We start from the raw sequence: 14,251 nt of genomic DNA on the forward strand, positions 1-14,251 counted from the left end.
GTTTTTCGTGGTTTCGAAAGCTTAGTTGTCAAAGCTTAAATGAAGCACTACTCTCTTTTTCGAAAGGAAGATGGTGTTAGAAGCCCCAAATGTAGGTTTAGAGGCCATGACCATGGAGCTTGATCCGAATACATTCATAAATACTCCCCTCAATGCTATTTTTCCCTCGTAAAAAATGAAAATTTGGTAATTTCGTCTTTTTATATTAATACTATATGAACCAGGCTTGGATAATATATATGGTGAAAGGGGAAGCAACACTTTCTGCATCAATCACATAAAATTTTAATTGTTGATAAAATGATTATCATAATAAAAGAATATGTATAAAACATGGAAGCTACAATTGTCCTAAACAATATAGTTCAAGAAATTGTAGAATAAATAAGTGAATTTGTACAAGATGTAGAGCATGATCATGGTGAAAATAGTGAAGCCCACCATGCAAATGCCCATGTGGATGATGAAATTGAAGTTGAAGATTAAATTGAAATTGTTTTTGCAGCGACAACAAAATGTGAGGAGAATCTACCAATGGAAGTTGTTGAAGGCATGAGTGAAACTATAGTGAATATTGAATTTGATTATGAGGTGGGATTAACATTTTCTTGAGAGGCAACTTGCATTGCCCATGGTCATGACCTTAATTTTTCCAGAAGCAAAGGAATTATTAACTTATATATATACAATTCTTATTTGCTATCAAGATTTCTATTCTCTAGTAAAAATTATGATTTTTTGGTCAGTAAGATGACACTCAAAGGTTTATGGGATGTTATGTTGCATGGGTTTGAAGAACCCTCAAGTTGGGTAGCCTATAAGGCCATGATTCAAGATTATAAGGATCAACATTGATTAAACAAGACTGATGTGATAGCTTTGTGTCTTATTGAACAAGGCTTGGATGATAGATATGATGAAAGGGGAAGCAACACTTTCTGCATCAGTCACATAAAATTTTAATTTTTGATAAAATGATTATCATAATAAAAGAATATGTATAAAATGATTATCATAATAAAAGAATATGTATAAAACATGGAAGCTACAATTGTCCTAAACAATATAGTTCAAGAAATTGTAGAATAAATAAGTGAATTTGTACAAGATGTAGAGCATGATCATGGTGAAAATAGTGAAGGTGGCCATGTAAATGCCCATGTGAATGATGAAATTGAAGTTGAAGATTAAATTGAAATTGTTTGTGCAGCAACAACAAAATATGAGAAAAATCTACCAATAGAAATTGTTGAAGACATGACTGAAATTATAGTGAATTTTGAATTTGACTATGAGGTGGGATTAACATTTTTTTGAGAGGTAGCTTGCATTGCCCAAATTTGATGGTGTTGAAAGTGAATATGGAAAATTTTCCATAACTATAATAGAAGGAAGAACAAAAAATTAGAGTTGCTAAAGCTATTGTAACAGTAGTATATAAAATGAAAGAAAATAAAAATGTTTTTGAGCTTACTAAATTTGACAGAGAAGCTCATTTAGTTATATTTTACTTAGAAGCACAAATAGAGAAAAAAAGAGTTACAAGAAATATTGAAAAATAATACTATATAGTTATATTTTACTTAGAACCACAAATAAAGAAAAAAAAAAGTTACAAGAAATATTGAAAAATAATACTATAGTAAAGTTGAAGCTCAAGAATAAAAAAAAGCATACAAATATAAGATTCGAAGCTTAATTCAGACTTCAATTAATAAGCAGTAGTATTTTTGATAACTCAAGAGTATTAGACATAATTACTCTTAAATTGCTAATGTTTTTGGTAATTTACATGTAGATTTTAAATTGGGGAAAATTACACGTTACAGCTGTTTGTCATCTCCTCCAGCGAATGGTCTCGGTTGAGTATACGCTGATTGGTGGATACATAGTCTTTGTGGTCTCTGTTGAGTGTTTTTCATGGAATGTGGTCCGTGGATCGATAGCAAAGAGCATAGAATTTCAGGTTCATCCTCCATGTTCTCTGACTGTTTTCATGATGTTAAAATTTTCGGGTGCCTTTCTGTTGAAGTGTTATCTATCTAAATTTTTAGGATGCTATTTCTTTTTCTCAAATATATGTATGGTTTTTCATGATGTTATATTTCTTTTAATTATGCTTTATCTGTTACTTTTTATTCTACCATATTGATATTATTGTTATTGAGGATTTATTACACAGCACACGACTTTTATCTAAATTTTTCTTTCATTCCAGATAAATGAAAATTTAATTAAATTATTTGCATTACTTTCGTATAAATATCTACCCATTATCATATCTTTTAAAAACAATTATATCTTTTAAAAACAATTATATATATATGATTTTAAGTTTACAATTCTTTTATTCGTAGGATAAGGGATTTGGTTACTAAAGCATACATACATCTATTTTGTTTTTAACCTATTAATTGAAACACATTATGCCGATATACAATTAAAACTATAAAATTTATCTAACTTTTTGTTTAAAAAATAAATTAAATTATTTATATTACCTTCCACCATTATTTATCATCAATGTAATATTTTAAAATATTCCATAAAAAATAAATCTATTCATAATTGAATTAAAATTATAAAAATTATATTCAAAATAAATAGTTTTCTGTAGCGATTTGACTAATATATATATATATATATATATATGCTAAATTCTAATGGTATTGTTTATTAAGGTTATGTCACACCTCCCAAACCATGGTGAAAATAGTAAATAAAAAAAAAGATTATTAAATTACTTTACAATTTCCCAAAGGTGACAGTTCATTGTTTCAACTCTCGACCTATTCTCTTTTAACCATACAAGTCATTCCACTTCATTCGCATACAGATCTGTTTACACTGTATGGATCTGGGTGTTGATGGGTACGGTGACAGAACTTTCCCATTCTACATTTATTGGTAACTTGCCGAGAGCGTGACAGCTAAGCTCTACCTTGAAATCCGCTACATACAAGCTCAGCTGGTAAACTCTTGGCGGTGCAGCAGAATTAATATTTGCAGTAGTGGTACCTTGTTCTCGGGATCCATGATCAAATCGACGGAGGGAACTCTCTCCCTTCCATCGAACGGTTAGATTCACTCCGGGTGACCTTTCAATCTGGCACTCACGGGTTTTGCTTTCATTCGATGCAATAGGGTTCGGGCTTCCAGAGGGTTCCTCCGGTTCACAGGTTGCAAACCAGAGGTTTGTCCTATTCCATCTTATAGGGGCGAGCCTAACGCCTTCCACCTTACAGATCTCAGGAGCCTTTTCTAGCAGGTCAAGTATTTCCTACCTAGTTCACCTGCTACACATGATTCGACCTGTTTTTTTTTTTTTTTTTTTTTTTTTCTTCAAGGCAACTCTAAAATATTTTCCTTCTTGTGACAGGCTGAGCAGCACTTCGAATATCAAGCGCCGAAGGCTATGAAGGTGGAACAGCTTCTGCCCATGCATGGAACTGGATTTATCCCAGTATGCCACATTTCAAACCCTTTCTTGGTACCAGGGTTGTGATAGTTAATGGGTTTGCCGATTTCAACGGCTTCAAACTTGTTTTCCCTTTTTCCAGGTTGATTGTTGGTTTCCTTCTGGAAGGGGTTTCGACCGAGTTCCCTTTTCTATTATGGGGTGCTTCCACAGTTTTCTGCCCAATGAGGGCTTCTGTCTGCGTGAATTCCGTTGTTGTGCCTTGTTGTAATCAGTGTTGTTTCTAAGAATTGGCGGCTCCTCTGCCCAATCAGGGTTTTGTAATAATAACAGTGCCGGTTATCTTCGGCTCATAGATATATGTTATGTACATTCATTGATTCCCTATGTTTGTATATTGAGGATTTTTGTGACTCTTTAAGATTGGGCTAGCTCTGCTGCTCATTCCTTTGGCGTGTTATATTCAAAGATATAAGTTTATTTTTTCCTCCACTCTGCTACAGGTCTATTGGTTCTCTTAGATTATGCTATGGCCAGCTATCCCGGCTCTAGCTGGTCTACGTATGTCTAATTTTTTTCTCAGTAATGTATAAAACTATTCCTGTACTCATTTAAGTTGCTTGAGCTACAATTGATTCTACCCAGAATGAACAATAGACTCTTATACTCATTTTTCTATATGTGTTTAGGGTTTTTTGAGAATTCTTAAATAAGTTTGGAGTAATAACTATGCTTTACTTCATTAACACAATATTTTACTATTCTGTTATATATACATGCGACTATCAGCACACGGCTATGTCTATTAATGAGGTTTATAAGTTCTCAAAATTCTTGTTTGTACTCGTTTTTTTTTATTAAAAAGCCTAATCGCTATATGACACATATTACTTTTAAGGCCCTGGCCCATGGTTGACCCATTAGGGTGCTCAAGGGCCCTATGGAGGTGTTGGCCGTATCCGTTCTGCTTTCATGTTATCATACAGGTATCTCACCGTAAATGTTTGACTACTGTTGGTCAACCAATAGATTCAGTATTAGCCAATTTTTTCCCGCTATCCACATCTCGTTATTGCAATTCACTTTCTGATTGTGAAAGAAAAGTTTTAGTTCTTTGTTTACTTTCAATTATCTGAACAGAATTTGCTAATCTTTTGCTGAGAGAAAGTATTATTATGATTGTTGAATTTAACTATACTTAGAACTTTCAGTTTTGCATCTTGCTCTAACTTTTATCTATAACTCTACCAATTTTTCTTAACGATTTTCGACTTAACAATGGTATGAAATTATGGTTAGTTCCCCTCCGTTTATTCCTAGCATAAGTCCTTCAGATTTCTCCAAAGTCCTTCTACCTGGTCCATATGGCCACAGGTGTCCTAACAGATGCATGTAGCCTTCTTGTGACTAAGAGATCTCCCACGCTCTTGGTTATTTGACCTGCACTAATATTACTACCAGAACAGAGTTTCCCAAATGGAAACCCTCTCATAGAACGTAACCAATTTACACATAACAGAACCCACCCAACAGAGTCAACCCAGACCATATAAAATAGACCAGGCCACACTAGATGGAGCTCTTTAGCAACTCAATAAATTACAGAAGAATGGTGATGCAAATTGTACTTGCCTGTGTTCCAGTACGTTCAGTATTTATTCCTCTTGTTCCTCCAGAGCTTGAAAACACTGGTTTTTTGCTTGTCTTTCCTCCCGTCCACGAGACTCGTCTGCAAGCCCGAATCTCCCCCCAAGCTTGTTTGCCAGACCACAGCCTTCAGCAAACCTATTGCACGTTCGTGCCCATGTTATCTAGTCATTACCAGACTTAGCATGATTTTTCTATCACCTTTTCTCTGTCTGTTCCTCAACAGCCCGGTCTTTTCCTTTTTCCCCTCTTACTACTGGGGAAAGCAGTTAGGGTTCTCCCCTTCTGTTGGCAACTATTTTCTTTTCTCTTTTTAACAATCAAGAAAAGAAAACAACTTCCCAATGAGAAGTTACAGTATTTGATTTTACCCGATTAATGCTCAAATTCAGAGTTTACAGTATTATAATTAAAACGGAAAATAATAATCCTTGTCCAACGTTTTCACCTACGGTGGTAACAAAATATTTACAAATTTTCCGGGGTCATTACATCTTTCCCCCCTGAGATTGGACATCGTCCCGATGTCTTTCAGCCATGAACAACCCTGGATAGGTCCTTTTCATCAGTTCCTCATCTTCCCAAGTGGCCTCCTCAGGCCCAAAGTGCCGCCACTGCACTTTAACTTGGGTAATAGCTCGTCTCCGCAACTGTACTTCTCTCCGGTCGAGGATGCTCAGTGGCTCAATCAAGACCTATCCTTCTGGCTTGACCTGCAACATACAACGTCCCAAGTTAGTTTCTTAGAAAATGATCCTTTTGACAGGTCTATTGTAACAACAATTTTCCCACCTGAATGTCCTGCCATCTGATCACATGCCTAGGGTCATAAACATATTTTTTCAACAATGAAACATGGAAGACATTTTGAACCCAGATGTGACTTGGCAGAGCGAGCTGGTAAGCCACCGGTCTGACCCTTGCGAAGACTTGGAATGGTCCACAATATTGGGGTGCCAACTTGGCACACCCACTCCATTGCAGTGTACTCTTTTTGGCTTGAATTCTGATATAAACATGGTCACCAACTTGGTATTCCTTGAACCTCCTCTTCCAGTCAGCAAAACTCTTCTGTCTGTCCTAAGCAACTTTCAAATTAGCACGTACCTTCTTCACCATATCTTCCATTTCTTTAAGCATTTATGGTCCTAAACTCAGTTTATCTTCAGGTCCACCCCAGCTTGAGGGTGTATGGCATTTCCGGCCGTATAGCACCTCAAAGGGACTCATTTGCGTCGAGGTATGATACCCATTGTTGTACGCAAATTCAACCAGGTGCAAGTACTCTTCCCACCGCATCGGTTGCTGCATTACATATGCCCTTAACATGTCCTTTACCACTTGGTTCACTCGTTCTGTCTGTCCGTCGGTCTGAGGATGATATGTTGTACTAAAGTTCAGCTGAGTCCCTAATTCAACCAATAATGTTCTCCAAAAGGCTGACGTAAATTTCACGTCACGATCTGAAATTATTGTCTTCGGAAGTCCATGTAATTTGAACACATTCTGCATAAAAATATGAGCAATCTGTGCAGCCCTGTAAGTGGATTTCACAGGTATAAAATGTGCAACTTTACTCAACTTATCTACCACCACCATAATGGAATCATTATTCCTCTTTGTTTTAGGCAGTCCGGTGATAAAATCCATGGAAATGGTTTCCCATTTCCCTTTCGGAATGGGTAACGGTTGCAATAGTCCCGCTGGGTGCTGATGTTCTGCCTTAATTTGTTGACACTCTAAACACCACGCCAAGTACTCAGCCACATTCCTCTTCATTCCCAGACAAAAGTAATCCTTCCGAATCGCAGTGATCATTTTTTGATAACCCGGGTGCCCCGCATAATGGCTGATGTGGAATTCATCCAATATCAGATTTTTAATGCTGTTTTGATCCGGTACATATAACCTTTTCTTATAGTACAACATCCCAGCATCATCCAACTCATATCCTTGCCAATTTTTCTCGCTGGTATACTGTTGTATTTGCTATTTTATTTGTTGATATTCAGCATCTTGTTCTGTTGCCTTCCTTATCATTTCCCAAAAAGGACTTTTCCATACACTAATGGAGATTTCGTACAAACTCTATACCTTCCGAATTAAGGCATCTGCCACCCGGTTTTCCTTTCTCTGCAACTGTTTGATGTCAAATTCAAAGTCGCTTAAGAAGTCCACCCACCGTGCTTGCCTAGCGTTTAAAGTGGGCTGGCTAAAATAATTGGTCAGACTGTGGTGGTCGGTCAGCGACAGAAATTTCCTACCCATAAGGTAATGCCGCCACATCTTTAAGGCATGTATGACGGCAGCCAACTCCAAGTCGTAAGCAGAGTATTTCTGCTCGTGCTCTTTTAGCTTCTGAGACTCATATGCAATCACTTTACCTTCTTGCATTAATACACCTCCCACGCCTTCTTTGCTTGCATCAGTACACACCACATAGTCCTTATCAGGATCAGCTATGCTCAAAATGGGTGCTGTAGTGAGCAGATGTTTCAACTGCTCGAAGCTCCTCTGACACTCTGGGGTCCATTGGAATGCCCTCTCCTTTTTCTGTAAGGAAGTGATGGGATATGCCACTTTGGAGAAGCCTTCCACAAATCGTCTGTAGTACCCGGCTAATCCCATAAAGGACCGGATATCTACTACATCCTTTGGTACGGGCCACTCCATTATGGCTTTTATCTTTTCTGGGTCTACCGCAATCCCTTCCCTTGTGATCACGTGACCCAAGTACTAGATTTCTTCCTTGAAGAAATCACACTTACTGAACTTAGCATATAGCTGGTGTTCTCGAAGAGTCTGTAGCACCAATCTGAGGTGTTCCTTGTGCTCCTCTATGGTGCGGAAATATATTAATATATCATCGATAAATATCAGCACGAATCGATCCAGATATTGATGAAATATGTTGTTCATTAAGCACATGAATGTTGCAAGGGGCGTTAGTTAACCCGAAGGGTAACTCCACGAATTCATAATGACCATACCTCGTTCTGAAAGTTGTTTTAGCGATATCTTCCTCCTTAATCCTGATCTGGTGGTAACCTGATCGCAGATCGATCTTAGAGAACACTGTTGCACCTTTCACTTGGTCGAACAGTTCATCGATCCGAGGTAGAGGATACTTTTTTTTTATGGTCATCTTGTTCAGCTGATGGTAATCAATGCACATATGAAGGGTTCCGTCTTTTTTCTTGACAAATAATACTGTGGCTCCCCACGGAGACACAATGGGGTGAATATAGTCTTTATCTAGTAATTCCTGCAGCTGCATTTTTAATTTAGTCAATTCAGGCACACTCATTCTATAGGGTGCTCGTGACACCGGGGCTGCGCCTGGTACCAATTCAATGGTAAAGTCTATATCCCTTTTTGGCGACAGTCCGGGAATCTCATCTGGAAACACATCTGCAAATTCCTGTATTACAGGGATGCTATCTAACGTGGCTATTTTATCCTTAGAATCAACATAACCCACTTAGATAGCATAAATCTGACACCCTTTTCTGATACATTTTGCTAGCTGGGTTGCGGTTATTGGTCGGACCTGCATTGGCCGCTTAATTCCTTGCATTTCCTTCCTAGCTCCATGCTGATCCCTATAGTAAATAATCTTTGTATTGCAATCAACTAACGACCAGTGCTTTTCTAACCAGTCCATACCGATCAGAGTGTCATATGAACCAAGGGGAAGCACATTTAGATCAGCCATTACTAGCTGTCCTGCTATTGTGAAGGAGCAGTCACTGATTTTTGCCATTACTCGCCTCTTGGCCCCTGTAGCCAGTTGTACTAGCCATGGATTTTTGAATTTAACAGGTTGCAATTTACAATGTTCCACTACCCTTGGACTAATATAGCTTAGTGTGGCCCCAGGGTCAATTAAAATAGCTATGGTAAGGTCTGAGATTTTACCTTCAAATTTGACCATGGTTGGTTGATATTCCGTCTGACGATCGTCCAGAGCCGCATTAATCCTTGGCACTCTACGTCCTACCTCGCCGACTATCGATGCTTCATGGATTTGGGATAACTGTTCAGTTCCCTTATGCTGTGGACATTTTTTGACGTAGTGTGGCCCTCCACAGCCCCAGCACTGCACTGGGGGCCTTGTTTCCCCTTCGTTGTCCAATCTTGCAGGCTGCTCGCTGACCCTAGATTCACTAGCTGTCTTGAATTTTGATGAAGTTCTTGGTGTAGTTCTGCTGTTTTGTCCTTTGCCGTTCCCCTTGCCTTCGCCACTGCGATTTCCTTTGTTGCTTCCGACTGACTTAAAGTCTCTTTTTTCATTCCACTTCCTGCCAGCAGTTTCCCTTTTTGTTTGCTCTGTTGATAATAGATTCTGGCTTTACGAATTGCCTCGTTCATTGACTTTGGATTGTCGAACTCAATCCTCTCCTGCATATACAGTGGCAAACTGCTAACAAATCTTTGCACCTTAGCCTTTTCCTCCCTAATATATGGCACATAACGGAGCAAGGAAGTAAAACGGGTGATAAATTCGTCCATGGTCTGCTGCCCCAACCGCAGGTCATGGAATTCTCTTGCCTTTTCATCGTAGAAGCGCTCGGTCAAATATCTCTCCTTGAAGTACCTTTGGAAATTTTCCCAAGTAATGGTCTGCTCGGTCACTCCTTTTACAATCTTAACTTCCTCCCACCACAGGGTAGCCTTTCCCTGCAGTTGAAAAATAGCCAACCGTGCTTTAAGGTTATGATCATACTCGTAGAGCTGAAAATATTTGTTCATATTAATTAACCATGCTTCAGCTGCTTCTTCCTATTCCCCGTCAAAGTGCGGTGGTTTAATCTTACGAAATTCTCCATGCAACTCCACCCTTCGTCTTTTTGAGGTCTGCTGTTCAGATGCATTTTCAAAACGTTCCTCTTGTTCTTCCGATCTTTCAGGTAGTATATGATGGTTCTGTTCTTCCAACACTCTCTGCTGTTCCATACTAGGACTAACTGGTGGCTGGTTCTGCCTATCAGATAGAATTTTTAAAATTCTTTCTTGCTCCATCGTTAATCGTGTGTTGTCTTCGTGTAACCGAGCCATCTCATTCTTAAGCTCCTGCACTGTCTCCAGAATTTCCTGGTTTGTATTTCGGGCTTCCTCCCCGAGCTGTACCCATAGCTCAGGGTTATTTTTGGGGCCAGGTACTCCCTGTCCCAGCACATATCTGCGAGATGTATTGTCCGTTCTCCTCATGCTGCAAATCTTTTGGTTCCTGGTCCATTCCTTGATCATAAAATAAATGGCAACAGTAAGAGGAGAATTAGCATACTAACTGGTAACTACACGAGTAAAATGTGATCTTATTATATATATACTATTTCTATACGCCACTTTCAATTTTCCTAGAGGCCTTAGTTTTGTAACTGGGCTCTGATACCACATGTCACACCTCCCAAACCATGGTGAAAATAGTAAATAAAAAAAAGATTATTAAATTACTTTACAATTTCCCAAAGGTGACAGTTCATTGTTTCAACTCTCGACCTATTCTCTTTTAACCATACAAGTCATTCCACTTCATCCGCATACGGATCTGTTTACACTGTATGGATCTGGGTGTTGATGGGTACGGTGACAGAACTTTCCCATTCTGCATTTATTGGTAACTCGCCGAGAGCGTGACAGCTAAGCTCTACCTTGGAATCTGCTACATACAAGCTCAGCTGGTAAACTCTTGGCGGTACAACAGAATTAATATTTGCAGCAGTGGTACCTTGTTCTCAGGATCCCTGATCAAATCGACGGAGGGAACTCTCTCCCTTCAATCGAACGGTTAGATTCACTTCGGGTGACCTTTCAATTTGGCGCTCACGGTTTTCGCTCTCATTCGATGCAATAGGGTTCGAGCTTCCAGAGGGTTCCTCCAGTTCACAGGTTTCAGACCAGAGGTTCGTCTTGTTCCATCTTACAGGGGCGAGCTTAACGCCTTCCACCTTACAGATCTCAGGAGCCTTTTCTAGCAGGTCAGGTATTTCCTACCTAGTCACCTGCTACACATGATTCGACCTGTTGTTTTTTTTTTTTAGAAGGCGACTCTAAAATCTTTTCCTTCTTGTGACAGGCTGAGCAGCACTTCGAATATAAAGCGCCGAAGGCTATGAAGGTGGAACAGCTTTTGCCTAGGCATGGCGCTGGATTTATCCTGGTATGCCAAATTTCGAACCCTTTCTTGGTACCGGGGTTGTGATAGTTAATGGGTTTGCTGATTTCAACAACTTCAAAGTTGTTTTCCCTTTTGCCAGGTTGATTGTTGGTTTCCTTCTGGAAGGGGTTTCGACCGAGTTCCCTTTTCTGTTATGGGGTGCTTCCACAGTTTGCCGCCCAGTGAGGGCTTCTGTCTGCGTGAATTCTGTTGTTGTGTCTTGTTGTAATCAGTGTTGTTTCTAAGAATTGGCGGCTCCTCTGCCCAATCGGGGTTTTGTAATAATAACAGTGCCGGTTAGCTTCGGCTCATGGATATATGTTATGTACATTCATTGATTCCCTGTGTTCGTATATTGAGGATTTTTGTGACTCTTTAAGGTTGGGCTAGCTCTGCTGCTCATTCCTTTGGCGTGTTATATTCAAAGATATAAGTTTATTTTTTCCTCCACTCTGCTACAGGTCTATTGGTTCTCTGAGATTATGCTATGGCTAGCTATCCTGGCTCTAGCTGGTCTACGTATGTCTAATTTTTTTCTCAGTAATGTATACAATTGTTCCTGTACTCATTTAGGTTGCTTGCGCTACAATTGATTCTACCCAGGATGAACAATAGACTCTTATACTCATTGTTCTATATGCGTTCAGGGTTTTTTGAGAATTCTTAAATAAGTTTGGAGTAATAACTATGCTTTACTTCATTAACACAATATTTTACTATTCTGTTATATATACATGCGACTATCAGCACACGACTATGTCTGTTAATGAGGTTTATAAGTTCTCAGAATTCTTGTTTGTACTCGTTTTTTTCATTATTAAAAAGCCTAATCGCTATATGACACATATTACTTTTAAGGCCCTGGCCCATGGTTGACCCATTAGGGTGCTCAAGGGCCCTATGGAGGTGTTGGCCGTATCCGTTCTGCTTTCATGTTATCATACAGGTATCTCACCGTAAACGTTTGACTACTGTTGGTCAACCAATAGATTCAGTATTAGCCAATTTTTTCCCGCTATCCACATCTCGTTATCGCAATTTCACTTCTTGATTGTGAAAGAAAAGTTTCAGTTCTTTGTTTACTTTCAATTATCTGAACAGAATTCGATAATCTTTTGCTGAGATAAAGTATTATTATGATTGCTGAATTTAACTATACTTAGAACTTTCAGTTTTGCATCTTGCTCTAACTTTTATCTAGAACTCTACCAATTTTTCTTAACGATTTTCGACTTAACAATGGTATGAAATTATGGTTAGTTCCCCTCCGTTTATTCCCAGCATAAGTCCTTCAGATTTCTCCAAAGTCCTTCTACCTGGTCCATATAGCCACAGGTGTCCTAATAGATGCATGTAGCCTTCTTGTGACTAAGGGATCTCCCACGTTCTTGGTTATTTGACCTGCACTAATATTACTACCAGAACAGGGTTTCCCAAATGGAAACCCTCTCACAGAACGTAACCAATTTACACATAACAGAACCCACCTAACAGAGTCAACCCAGACCGTATAAAATAGACCAGGCCACACTAGATGGAGCTCTTTAGCAACTCAATAACTTACAGAAGAATGGTGATGCAAATTGTACTCACCTGTGTTCCAGTATGTTCAGTATTTATTCCTCTTGCTCCTCTAGAGCTTGGAAACACTGGTTTTTTGCTTGTCTTTCCTCCCGTCCACGAGACTTGTCTGCAAGAACGAATCACCCCCCAAGCTTGTTTGCCAGACCACAACTTTCAGCAAACCTATTGCACGTTCATGCCCATGCTATCTGGTCATTACCAGACTTAGCATGATTTTTCTATCACCTTTTCTCCGTCTGTTCCTCAACAGCCCGGTCTTTTCCTTTTTCCCCCTCTTACTACTAGGAAAGCAGTTAGGGTTCTCCCCTTCTGCTGGCAACTGTTTTTTTTTTTTTTTTTTTAACAATCAAGAAAAGAAAACAACTTCCCAATGAGAAGTTACAATATTTGATTTTACCCGATTAATGTTCAAATTCAGAGTTAACAGTGTTATAATTAAAAAGGAAAATAATAATCCTTGTCCAATGTTTTCACCTACGGTGGTAACAAAATATTTACAAATTTTCCGAGGTCATTACAGGTTACAATTTTGCTTTAAAAATTATTTTTTGTTTTAATCTAGTTACTTTTTTTTAACATGATTATAGGAGTTTTCAATTTTTATTTTTTATTTTATGGTGAAGATGGATTCAGCACCATAAAAAACTTATGTCATACCCAAAATGCTGAAACTTGATAATTGTAATTCAGATTTTCCAAAATTTCTATTTCTAAACAAAATTATGACTTCATTAAACAACTCTAATTCTAATTGATTTAAAAAAAGTCCTCTAATAAACAGAAAAAAAAAAACCAGTTAATCTTATTCTTTATTAGAGCACAAAGGAAGGTATTGCAGGAAAGGTCGGCTTTCAGAGCAGTTGTCCTTTTTTTCTCCTTCCACAAGGGGTTGAGAAATTGAATTCATCCTTGCATTTTTAGGTCAGGATTTGCTATCTGTTTCTAGAAAGCTTAAATGACTAATTGTTTTGCCCGCATCTGAATCCATTAAATGGAAATTTCACTAATAAGCAGTTGTGTTTTCTACATTTGACTATAGCCTGGAATAAAAAGTACGGTGTGTGGGTTGTCAAATTCTAAGAATAAGAATAGCTAATGATCAAGTAATTGTAATTAAGGAAATAAATTATAATTAATTAATTATAAGGTACACTATTATGCTGTGTTATTGGGGTTCTTATTTGAAGTGGATTTATGCAGTTACGTTGTTCCTCTAGAGCGCTGCGTTACATTTATTTATTTATTTTTAATATTAATTAATAATTTTAATATTTTGTTTAGCTAGAATTATTTTAAAGAATTTATTTTTTATTTTTAATCATAAAAATATTTTCAATGAAGGTTTGTTTATTTATTGTTAATATTTTTTTAATCATTTTGATATTTTCAGATTATATAGTGAAGGTTTATATTTTTTGAAACCATTAGGCAGGCACAATTTA

General features: G+C 38.1%; 1 long non-coding RNA gene across 1 annotated transcript; it reads left to right on the plus strand.

The window, feature by feature from the left end:
• Window positions 1–2,905: 2,905 nt before the first annotated feature.
• LOC149239613 (uncharacterized) lies at window positions 2,906–3,910 on the plus strand. Its single transcript, XR_016245457.1, has 2 exons — window positions 2,906–3,268; window positions 3,380–3,910. It is a non-coding gene; the product is annotated as an uncharacterized LOC149239613 (long non-coding RNA).
• Window positions 3,911–14,251: the final 10,341 nt, after the last annotated feature.

The sequence above is a fragment of the Pinus tabuliformis genome, chromosome 8 (assembly GCF_031772625.1).
Source record: "Pinus tabuliformis cultivar Carrire ecotype Pingquan chromosome 8, CPIR1, whole genome shotgun sequence".
In the NCBI taxonomy this organism is placed as follows: domain Eukaryota; kingdom Viridiplantae; phylum Streptophyta; class Pinopsida; order Pinales; family Pinaceae; genus Pinus; species Pinus tabuliformis.